Raw genomic sequence first — 11,191 nt, forward strand, 5'->3', positions numbered from 1 at the left:
ATATCTCCTTTCAATGCACAGCTCCTAATACGTGACTAACCAATTGATGTGCGGATCCCAGTACATAGCTTACTCCTTTACACAAATCCTAGTACGTGACTAACACACCAACTTGAGAAGGATGTTAGCTGTAAAGTTCTTCAGTTCATCCACACGATGAAGATCAAGAAGCTTCTTGGTTACAAAACCCTACAGCATACAAACGCAGCAGCTTCTTCAAGAGAAAGATGAACTAGGGCAAACTGTCTCCGATCACAATTTGAGTGAATAATCACTTTGCATCAAGTTGCATCACCTTTGACGGTCCTTAAAATAATCCTTATATATGTCTAGGGTTATGAGAAAAGAAACCCTACTAAGAATGGCAACGGGTTGAGTTCGGGCTGGATTTTTTCATACTTGGACCTGACCTGTGAGCCCAAACCCGCGACTTGAACGGATTTTTTTTTTCCAAGGCCCAGACCCGCCCTGTCGGGCCCTGTTTAGCCTAACCAGATTTGGGCCTAAGCAGCGGCCCAAATCGTGGCCCAACCCCAAAAAAAAAAAAAAAAAAAAAAAAGAAGAAGAGAGAATTGATGCCCATTATGATTTTTTGCCTAGATTCAAGCCCATTCAAGCTGTATAATGTGGCCCAACCCAAAAAAAAAAAAAAAAAAAGACAGTACCAAAATAGTCCTCACACACACATACAAACTCAAATTCAAAGAAGAACAAAGTCCAAGCAAACACTCAACAAATTCAAGTATGTAACAAAAATGAACTACTCTCCAAACATGGTTGCTGCCCTGTCACAGTTGCAACAAAATCATCAAGAAACCAAACTACATTTGTGATTTTAGATAGTAAACCTTATTTGAGCTCATCCAAAAAAGAAAAAAAAACATTTTATGAAATACTTAAGAAAACTATGGGTTTTCGTTGGTTTTTGGATTTACTAGGGAATGTGATTATGAAATACTTAAGAAAAATAAATTGAAGAGAAGTAGAGAACAGACAGGCGATGACAGCTGGGGACGGCGGTGAGACCTTGGACCGGTGGTGAGAGGCAGAGAGCTTGGACGGCAATGCTTGAGAGTGAGTGAGACTGAGGCCGTGTGACTGTGTGAGCTGTGAGATTGAAAGTGAGTGACAAAGGGAGGTAGTTGTGGCTGTGCTGTGAGTGTGCTTGTGTGAGGCGTGAGCTGAATTGCTGAAATGAGATGTGGGTACTAGGTGGGTAAGGGATGAGTGAGAGGGAGTGACCGAGTGAGAGTGGGAGAGGAGAGAGGGAGTAGCGGCTAATTGTGTGAAATGGGAATATGGAATTAGGTTTTTTTTTTTTTTTTTTTTTTTTTAACTTATATATATATATATATATATGGGGGTATTTTAGTATTTTTAACTTATATATATATATAAACGGGGGGTTCGGGTTTGGGTCGGGTTTTTGCTGGACCCGACTTGGACTCGCTTCAGGTTTTTTTTTTTTTTTTTTTAATCCATACCTGACCCTATAATTTATCGGGCCAGGTAAAATCCGACCCATTAAGGTTGGGCGGGTTCGGGTATCCACGGGTTGGATCTAAATTGCCATCCCAAAACTTTACACAAATAGCTTGGATATGCGTGAAAAACAGATCTGAAAATCTGAATTTCGTAAACCTCGATAAATAGGTTATCTGTCGAGCTGTTGTCGAGCATCGGGCTAAAACTCCCTTTTAAACCTCGATAGATACAATCTGTCGAGCTATCTGTCGAACTTTAAAATATAGCACTCCTTCACTTGATTCTTCAAAAGATTTGCATGGCTTTAACTCTTGACTTGAACAATATGTTGCTTGAAGACTTAAACCACCCTAAATCTACCCAAATACAAATAAAGTGCGTTTTGTGTGCGTTTTGTGTGCGTTTTGTCAAATGATTAGCCAATTCTAAATTACATATGTTCATAACAAGTTCCACATATGTCCTAACAATAAGAACCTATTGCTGAACTACTCTACAGTTGGAATCAAGTTAGAGATCCCTATAACATGTGTTTCATACATTAGTTTAGTGTACCAATCAAGGGTAGTTTTAAGGAGATTTAAGTTTTAGCAAAAAAAAAAATGGAGATTTAGTTAAGCTAACTTTATTATGGGATCTGAAAGCTAATAACTTTTTTTTCTTTTTTTTTTTTGAATCCGAAAGCTAAAAACTAATAGTCAAATTGGTTTAAGAGTCAATACTGTGGATCGAGCCAAAATATATTTTCTATAAGGACCATAGTCTAGCTGCTATGGTCCTCCTAGAAGTAGACTTTATTCTTCTGCAATCTCTAGGTCTTGGGAACCCAAATCCAATAGTGGATTTCATTAGAGATGCGAAATTTATTATAAGCCTGATATCTATCTTCCCTACTGGTACAGTACTACTTCTTCTTCTTCTTTTTTGAATCCATACTGGTACGGTACTACTGTGGTCCAATTGTCCAAAGTTGAAATTGGGTTTTAGCCAATATGTGAAAAGTTTAAAGTATTTAATAGGCAAATCCGAACCCAATTAAGCTCATGGCCCAGGCAACTTTATTTATTAAGATGTATTTAATGCTCTATTATATAATATTTTTTATATATTTTTCAAAGAATGATTTTAATTATGTATAAATATCAAGAAATTAAATTACTCTTAATTACAAGGAATTTGTGCATACAGACCAATAAATTATTAGCAAATGTATTTTTTCCCTTTTTTTTTGATAAAGATTTATATTGCAAAGTACGGCAATCTTGTCCATCAATGAATTTAAGGGTTAGAGGTTTTTTTTTTTTTTTTTTTTTTTTTTTTTTTTTTTTTTTTTTAATGAAAAAAAAGGGTAGAAGAGAGCAATTAAAAGTGGTTTCTCTATTTTTTCTCAAAAAAAAAAAAAAAAGTTGGTTTCTCTACTTGGGGTGACCACTGACCATAATAACATTTTACTCGCAAGGTTTAGTGAGCCATAACTATCCTAACCCCACTAAGGTATCACTAAATACAAAACCAATATTTCACCAATAATCTCTAGGTGCTTCCTTTGTAGAAGTCAGACTCAGGAGGACATGATGTACTCTAACTATTTGGGAGTAAGGCTACTAGCCATTAAACCACCACCCCCTGGGTCAAGAGTGCATAAGAGAATTGCCCTTTAGGTTTGGTGAGAGGCGGGTATAATTTGTATTAATATTATTGATATTCCCTTCTTGGATCAAGCCAGGAATTTTCCAAAATATATAATTCATGTTTATTGACAGAAAATTTCATTTTGTTTATATTTTTACTTTTTCATGTTGGGTTTTGTGGAGCCTAGTTGTGTTTGATCCGGATTATGACCCGACTCGAAATAATATTGTTACAGTTTTTAATGGGAGATTTTTTTAGGCTTAGTCTATTGTGAATCTTGTGTGCAGGATATAAAAACTGTTGTTTTGGAGATTAGGGTTTTGATGTTGTTTTTTAGAGAGAAAAATTGTACTGCCGCACTCTGTATTTTTCCCTAAGAATAGTGAAATCTCTGCAACTCCGTGGACGTAGGCAAATTGTTGAACCACGTAAATACTGTCTTGTGTGTGATTATTTTTTCTTTGGAGTATATTTTTCTCTATGTTTGCATCTCACAAATCTGGGAATTTCGTACAAATTCTCATCAATGGGTATCAGAGCCTAGGATTAGGTTTGAGTGGGAGCAATGACAGAGGAAACAGGAAAGGCGTCTGGAATAGAAAAATTCGATGGCACAAACTTCGGATTATGGAGGATGCAAATCAAGGACCTATCTCTATGGGAAGAAGTTGCACCTGCCGCTTTTAAGGGAGAAACATGCAACTATGAAAGATGATGAATGGACTCTTCTTGACAAACAGGTACTGAGAGTTATCAGATTAACCCTGTTAAGGTCTGTTGCACACAATGTCGTGAAGGAGAAGACCATGGTAAATCTAATGAAAGCTTTGTCTAGTATGTATGAAAAACTATCAGTAAACAACAAGGTGCATCTAATGAAGAAACTATTCAATTTGAAGATGGCAGAGAATGCATCAGTAGCACAACATCTGAATGAATTTAACACCATCACAAATCAACTGTCTTCTGTAGAAATTGATTTTGATGATAAGATCCATGCATTGATCATTTTGGCTTCATTGCCAAACAGTTGGGAGGCTATGAGAATGACAGTGAGCAATTCTACTAGAAAAGAAAAGCTGAAGTACAATGACATACAAGATCTAGTTCTGGCTAAGAAAATTCACAAAAGAGATGCAGGTGAAACCTCAGGGTCTGGTTCTGCCATAAACCTTGAGACAAGAAGTAGAGGTAATGACAGAAATTCAAATCGGGGCAGATCAAAATATAGAAATTCCAATCGAAACAAAAGTAAATCTATATCTGGCCAATAGGTACAATGTTGAAACTGTGGCAAAACTAGCCACTTTAAGAGGCACTGCAAAAGTCCTAAGAAGAAGAATGATGATGATTCTGCTAATGTTGTAATAGATGACGTACAGGATGCGCTGCTTCTTGCTATAGACAGTCCACTTGATGATTGGGTTTTGGACTCAAGAGCTTCGTTTCATACCACTCCATACCAAGAAATCATACAGAACTGTGTTGAAGGTGATTTTGATAAGGTGTATTTGGCTAATGGAGAAGCCTTGGATGTTATGGGTATAGGAGACGTTCAGATTATATTGCCCAATGGGTCTGTCTGGTTATTGTAGAAGGTTCGGCATATTCTTAACTCGAGGAGGAATCTGATTTCTGTAGGACAACTTGATGATGAAGGGCATGCAATACTATTTGTTGGTGGTACCTGAAAGGTTACAAAGGGAGCCATGGTATTGGCTCGTGGAAGGAAAACTGGTACTTTGTATATAACCTCAAGTCTAAGGGATACAATTGCAGTTGTTGAAACAAATACTGATGCAAATCTATGGCATCAAAGACTTGGTTACATGAGTGAGAAAGGAATGAAGATGCTGTCAAAAGGGAAACTACCAGAACTGAAGTCTATTAATCTTGACATATATGAAAGCTGCATCTTAGGAAAGCAGAAAATGGTGAACTTCTTAAAAACTGGCAGGACACCAAAGGCTGGAAAATTGGAGTTAGTACACACTGATTTGTGGGGGCCTTCTCCGGTTGCATCCCTTGGAGGTTCAAGGTACTACATTACTTTCATTGATGACTCACGCAGAAAGGTATGAGTTTGTTTTTTGAAAAATAAATCTTATGTATTTGAGAGCTTTAAGAAGTGGAAGGCCATGGTTGAGACAGAAACAGATTTGAAAGTAAAATGTTTCAGGTCAGACAATGGAGGAGAGTGCATAGATGGAGAGTTCAATGAGTATTGTGCTGCACATGGAATTAGAATGGAAAAGACCATTCCTGGGACACCACAGCAGAATGGTGTAGCTGAACGCATGAACAGAACTCTCAATGAGCGTGCTAGGAGTATGAGGTTACATGCTGGATTACCAAAAACTTTCTGGGCTGATGTTGTTAGTACTGTAGCTTACCTGATAAACTGAGGACCATCAGTTTCTATGGAGTTCAAAATTCCTGAAGAGGTTTGCAACAGTAAAGAGGTAAAGTTTTCCCATTTAAAAGTTTTTGGTTGTGTCTCTTATGTTCATATTAATTCTGATACTCGTAGTAAACTTGATGCAAAGTCTAAAATATGTTTTTTTATTTGCTACGATGATGAGAAATTTGGCTATTGATTTTGGGATGAACAAAATAAAAAAATCATCAGAAATAGAAATATGATATTTAATGAACAAGTTATGTACAAAGATAGATCAACTGTAGTGCCAGATGTTATGAGATAGATCAAAAGAAATCTGAGTTTGTCAACTCCTCTGTCTCTTATCTCGAGTCTACTCACTTCTCCTTCATAGGTGCCTTGAGTGTGGCGTCCATTAGACGAAGTGAGGCCCAGCTTCAATTGAAGCAACCATGGACCAAGACGAAGATTCCTCCAACCTCCTTCACTCCATCCACCTCCGCTCCTTCTTCTTCAGCGAGTGGTGTGACTTTTGAGGTGATCATGGCACAATTTTAGCGCATGGATGTTCGCCTTGACACTCTCACTGATGAGATGAGTCAGGTGACCACCCATGTGGGTCGTATTACACGACGTCAGGCTCGCCTTGGTGGCTTCGTTGCTTCTCCCTCTCCATCTCCATAAGCTTTAGAGGACAAGGACGATGATGATGGCTTCGGTGATGATGATGATGATGAGGATGAGGATGCTAGCTCTTTGGGTGATAAGGAGATGACTACTTCTTAGTGACTTTCCCTTTGTCATTTGTGACAAAAAGGGGGAGTAGTTTTGGGTATAAGAGTAGTCATGTACTTAGGGGGAGAGTTAGCATAGAACCTTTTTGTTAGGGGGAGTGTTTTTTTCTTGAGGGATATAGTGAGGATTTATGTATCTTTTATTTTATTTCTATTGTAGATACATTATCCTTTTGTACATCAGTCTTGTGACCACTTAGTGATAGAAAACATTGTATTTATCTTTGATATATATATATATATATATTTGATGATGTTGTTATCACTTTCACCTATCTCTCCATGTGTTGTTTATTTTCTTTCTTTATACACATGTTTATTATGTATGCAATCTTTTATTTCTGTTTCACACTAAGATGCTTTTATGAGTTTTGTTTAAAGTGTTTCAGAAATACAAGTTGTCAAAATCTAACAAGCCATGAACTCTCTTCTTACAAATTTTTTCAAGAGTTTATGTTAGGATTAGATTTTATTGTATTCAACAAGTATGAGTTGAGTGATTTATGACTTCTCTCATATTTCATTTGTTTGTTGTGGTTTTGTCATAGATTGCCAAAAGGGGAGATTGTTAGGACATATGTGGAACTTGTTATGAACACATGTCATTTAGAATTGGCTAATCTTTTAACAAAATGTAATTTACCTGTAATTGGGTAGCTCTAGGATGGTTTAAGTCTTTAAGCAACATATTGTTCAAGTCAAGAGTTGAAGCCATGCAAATTTGTTCAAGAAACAAGTAAAGAAATGCTGTATTTTAAAGCTCGACAGATAACTCGACAGATTGTATCTATCGAGGTTTAAATGGGAATTTTAACCCAATGCTTGACAGCAGCTCAACAGATAACTTATCTATCAAGAATTACGAAATTCAGATTTCCAAATCTGTTTTTCACGCATATCCAAGTTATTTGTGTAGGGTTTATTTTCTCACAATCCTAGACATATATAAGGATTATTTTAAGGGCCGTCAAAGGTGATGCAAATTGATGCAACTTGATGCAAAGTGATTATTCACTCAAATTGTGACCAGAGATGATTTGCCCTAGTTCATCTATCTCTTGAAGAAGTTGCTGCGTTTGTATGTCAAAGGGTTTTGTAACCAAGGAGCTTCTTGATCTTCATCGTGTGGATGAACTGAAAAACTTTACAGCCAACATCTTTCTCAAGTTAGTGTGTTAGTCATGTACTAGGATTCGTACAAAGGAGTAAGCTGCGTACTAGGATTCGCACATCAATTGGTTAGTCACATATTGGGAACCGTGCATTGAAAGGAGAGATTGTCACTACATTACAAGTCCAATTATGTATTAGGGTAAGGGTTCAAATGCAGGTTGGTATGAGCTACTGGGATTCCTTTACTTGTAACCGCTTGTTTTGATAATAGTGGATTTTCAGGAGTAGTGACCTTAAATTCACCCATTGGGGTTTTGCCTTGGTGGTTTTCCTCATTCATAAACAAATCACCTGTGTCAAATTTAATTTCCGCTGCATTTGGTTATTTGGTGATTTGTTTGTGCTGCCACGCGTATTGCATGTTAAATTGACTTAATTAATTCACTTGGCTAATTAATTGGTTAATTTACCTAAGGAGTCAATACATTCTTGGCCTATCACGTGTAAAGATGCATAGAAAGCCAACAGGTGGCACAAACAAGCATGGCAAGCATATCATTGCACCGAGTGGAAAAGGGGAAAGGTATGCACAAAGCAACCCAGCATCCGGAGATGCCTCCCAAGTGGTTACACCCAAACAAGGCCTCATCGGCATCGGACGTAACCACACAACCACAAACCCGCTAAGAGCGTTGAGCATGGCAAAGCCTAGAACTAGAGAGGCTAACACAAGCATAAAGCATATAAGCAAGCAAGCATAGACATGCAAATAGGATGATCCAAACCCTTTGATATGGGCCAAGGTGTACGAATGAGGACCAAGACCATAGGGTCAAGATCAAATTCGAACCAATAGGCCAAAACACAAGAAAGAGAGACAAAAGCAACAAAAGGGCTACAATAGCACATGGCATGACAAACATAGCCTAAGCCTAAGTATACAAACATGGCAAGGAGCACACAAGCACACGGAAGATAGTATAAAGCATGTAGAGAACATAGATTTAAGCATGTAGGCATGTGAAAACATGAATCTAGACATATAGGCATAGAAACATGCATGTAAACATGTAGATCCTAGCACATAAACATGGAAAAACATGAATCCAAGCATATAAGCATGTGAAGACAAGGATCTAACCCTATAGCATGGAAGCATAGGCATAAACACAGATCCAAGCAAGGCATATCCAAAAACATCATACAAGCATGTGAGCATATAACCCTAACATCAACATAGAGCAAAAAGAGGAACAAAGCATGGGAAAACATGTCATAAAGCGTAAAACATGTAGATCGAGATAGAAAAACATGTGAACAAGCATAGAAACATGTGGATCTAGTCAAACAACACATGGAAAAGATAGATCTAGGCACAAACACATGGCATAAAGCATAAAGCACGTAGATCGAGACAAATAACACGTGAACAAGCATGGAAGAACATGGATCTAAGCTAAAAACATGCAAGAAACAAGATAAAGCAACAAAGATGTCAAGGAAAGCCATAAAACATGTTATTAAGGCAAAAAAAAGCAAGATAAATGCTAGAGAAGGATTTAAAAAGTTAGGGGTGTGGATAATAGCTAAAAAGCTACATCCACACCCCTAAACCCCAAATCCAAGATGTAGAACCAAGGAGAAGAAGATTGGGTACAAGAACACTACCTTGTATTCTTGGTGAAGAAGGAAGAATCAAGAGGCTTTGATGTATTTTTCATGAGTTTTTTGTGTTTGGAAGAGAGAAAAAATGTGTAGAAAACGTCCAGGCAAAGAGCAAAACCTTGGGAGACCTCTCTTTTTTTGGTCTGGGGGGTGCCTGGGGCTATTTATAGCCCCAACACACTTTTCGAGGTAGCGGCCCTTCAAAGGCTGCTAGCCTCAACTTCCTCTAATTGGGTTGATCTTGAAACCATTGGAAATATCTTGACTTCTTAATTCTAAAAAGGTATGGAACTTGAAAATCCAACGGTCGGATCAAAAGTTATGGCTCTGGGAAGTTAGCGGTGCATCAATCGATGCGTTAACCCAGTTTTCACGATATCTTGGCCTTTCCAACTCCGATTTCGACCCATGAATGGTCGTTGGAATGAGAATTTTGATAATCTTCACAATGGCGTTAGTTTCAACCCATTCTGACGACCGGATCAAAACTAGGGTTTTTGGGTGCACTAAGGGTTTTTTGGTCATTTTGGCTGAAAAAGGCACTTTGAGTGCTTCGGTGTCCGAACGGGTTGCGCCACGTCATTTTGGATGTTCCCGTGGCGCCATGGAGAGAAAATAATATTTTTTTGATTTTTCGGGGTTTGGCATGCAAATCAAGGGCGGACAAAATACGGTATCAACAACAAAGATAAAGAGAAAGAAGGAGATAAAGGACATATAATGCATTATAAATTAGTAGTGGGGGTACCGGTGAGTTTTGAGGCAATGGGTGACAAAGATTAAAAAAAGAAAAGTTAAAAAAAAAAAGAAATAAATAATATAATATATATGTGACACAAATTTATCAAAATAAAATTGTCAATGTTTGATTAGTCCTTTTGTGAGATAATAAATATAATTTTTATTTTGTTTGTAGATCATGAGAAAATCAACTATAGTATTTGATTTTTTTTCAAAAGAAAAGATTTATATTCAACATATATGAATGCAGTTGTGATTTTTTTTTTTTTTTTTTTTTTTTTTTTTTTTTTTCGCATATCTCCGGGCCCTTAGCTTTAAATCTTGAGCCCGTCCTTGTCTCGAGCTAATAAATAGTGCCAAAACCCAATTGAACCACCCAATGGAGCTGTCCACTAAAACCTCTTTACCAAGTGGTTTAAGAAAAATTAGTCCAAATTGTAATGACATAAACTAAGCAGGCAGGTGCAGCATGTCTATTGTCTGTGTTATGTGTGTGTCCAGGGGTGGAGCCAGGAATTTTTGTTTGGGGGGGCCAAGTTACGACACTAATATATTTATCAAGACAACCCTCATATACATACATATATATATATATATTTATATATATATACACACACATGTTTTATTATTATATATACACACATATATAGACACACTTTTTTATTTGATAAGTTATATATATACACTCACCCAAGAAGGGGGAAAAAAATCCTTAGCATTTTCAATTGAACTAATGAAAATTTCAAAAACATGCAACTAAAGACGGACAAAATGGCCTTATGCCCTTTTCACCCAAATTATGTAGCCTTATGCCCCCCTTCCCAAACTAATTGTGGAAATGCTCCTCTTTTGTAACTCAAATTTCTCAAAATCGAGTTAAAATATATATATATATATATATTTCTGGAGCCCTATAGTGACGTTTTTAAGGACCTATAGTGACGTTTTGTAACTCGATTTTCATGAAATCGAGTTATATGCAATAAAATTGCCTATAACTCGATTTCATGGAGATCGAGTTACAAAACGCCACTATAGGTCCTTAAAAACGTCACTATAAGGTTTAACTTGATTTTGAGAAGGTCGAGTTTCAAAAGAGGGGCATTTCCCTAATTAGTTTGGGAAGGGGGGCATAAGGCAATATAATTTGGGTGAAAAGGGCATAAGGCAATTTTGTCCAACTAAAGACATTAAAATAAGTTAGGCTCCAAACATATTTAAAACTATCTTGCTCTAACCTATTATGTGTCAACTAAATACACATTTTATGTATAGTTTTAGTGACAAGATTTTTTTAATGAGTTGATGACTTGTTAATCATCACATAACGGGTTAAAAAAGATAAATTCAAACATGTTTGATGCCAAAGTTTATCAAATAT

This window comes from Quercus robur, chromosome 9, assembly GCF_932294415.1.
Source record: "Quercus robur chromosome 9, dhQueRobu3.1, whole genome shotgun sequence".
NCBI classification, from domain to species: Eukaryota; Viridiplantae; Streptophyta; class Magnoliopsida; order Fagales; family Fagaceae; genus Quercus; species Quercus robur.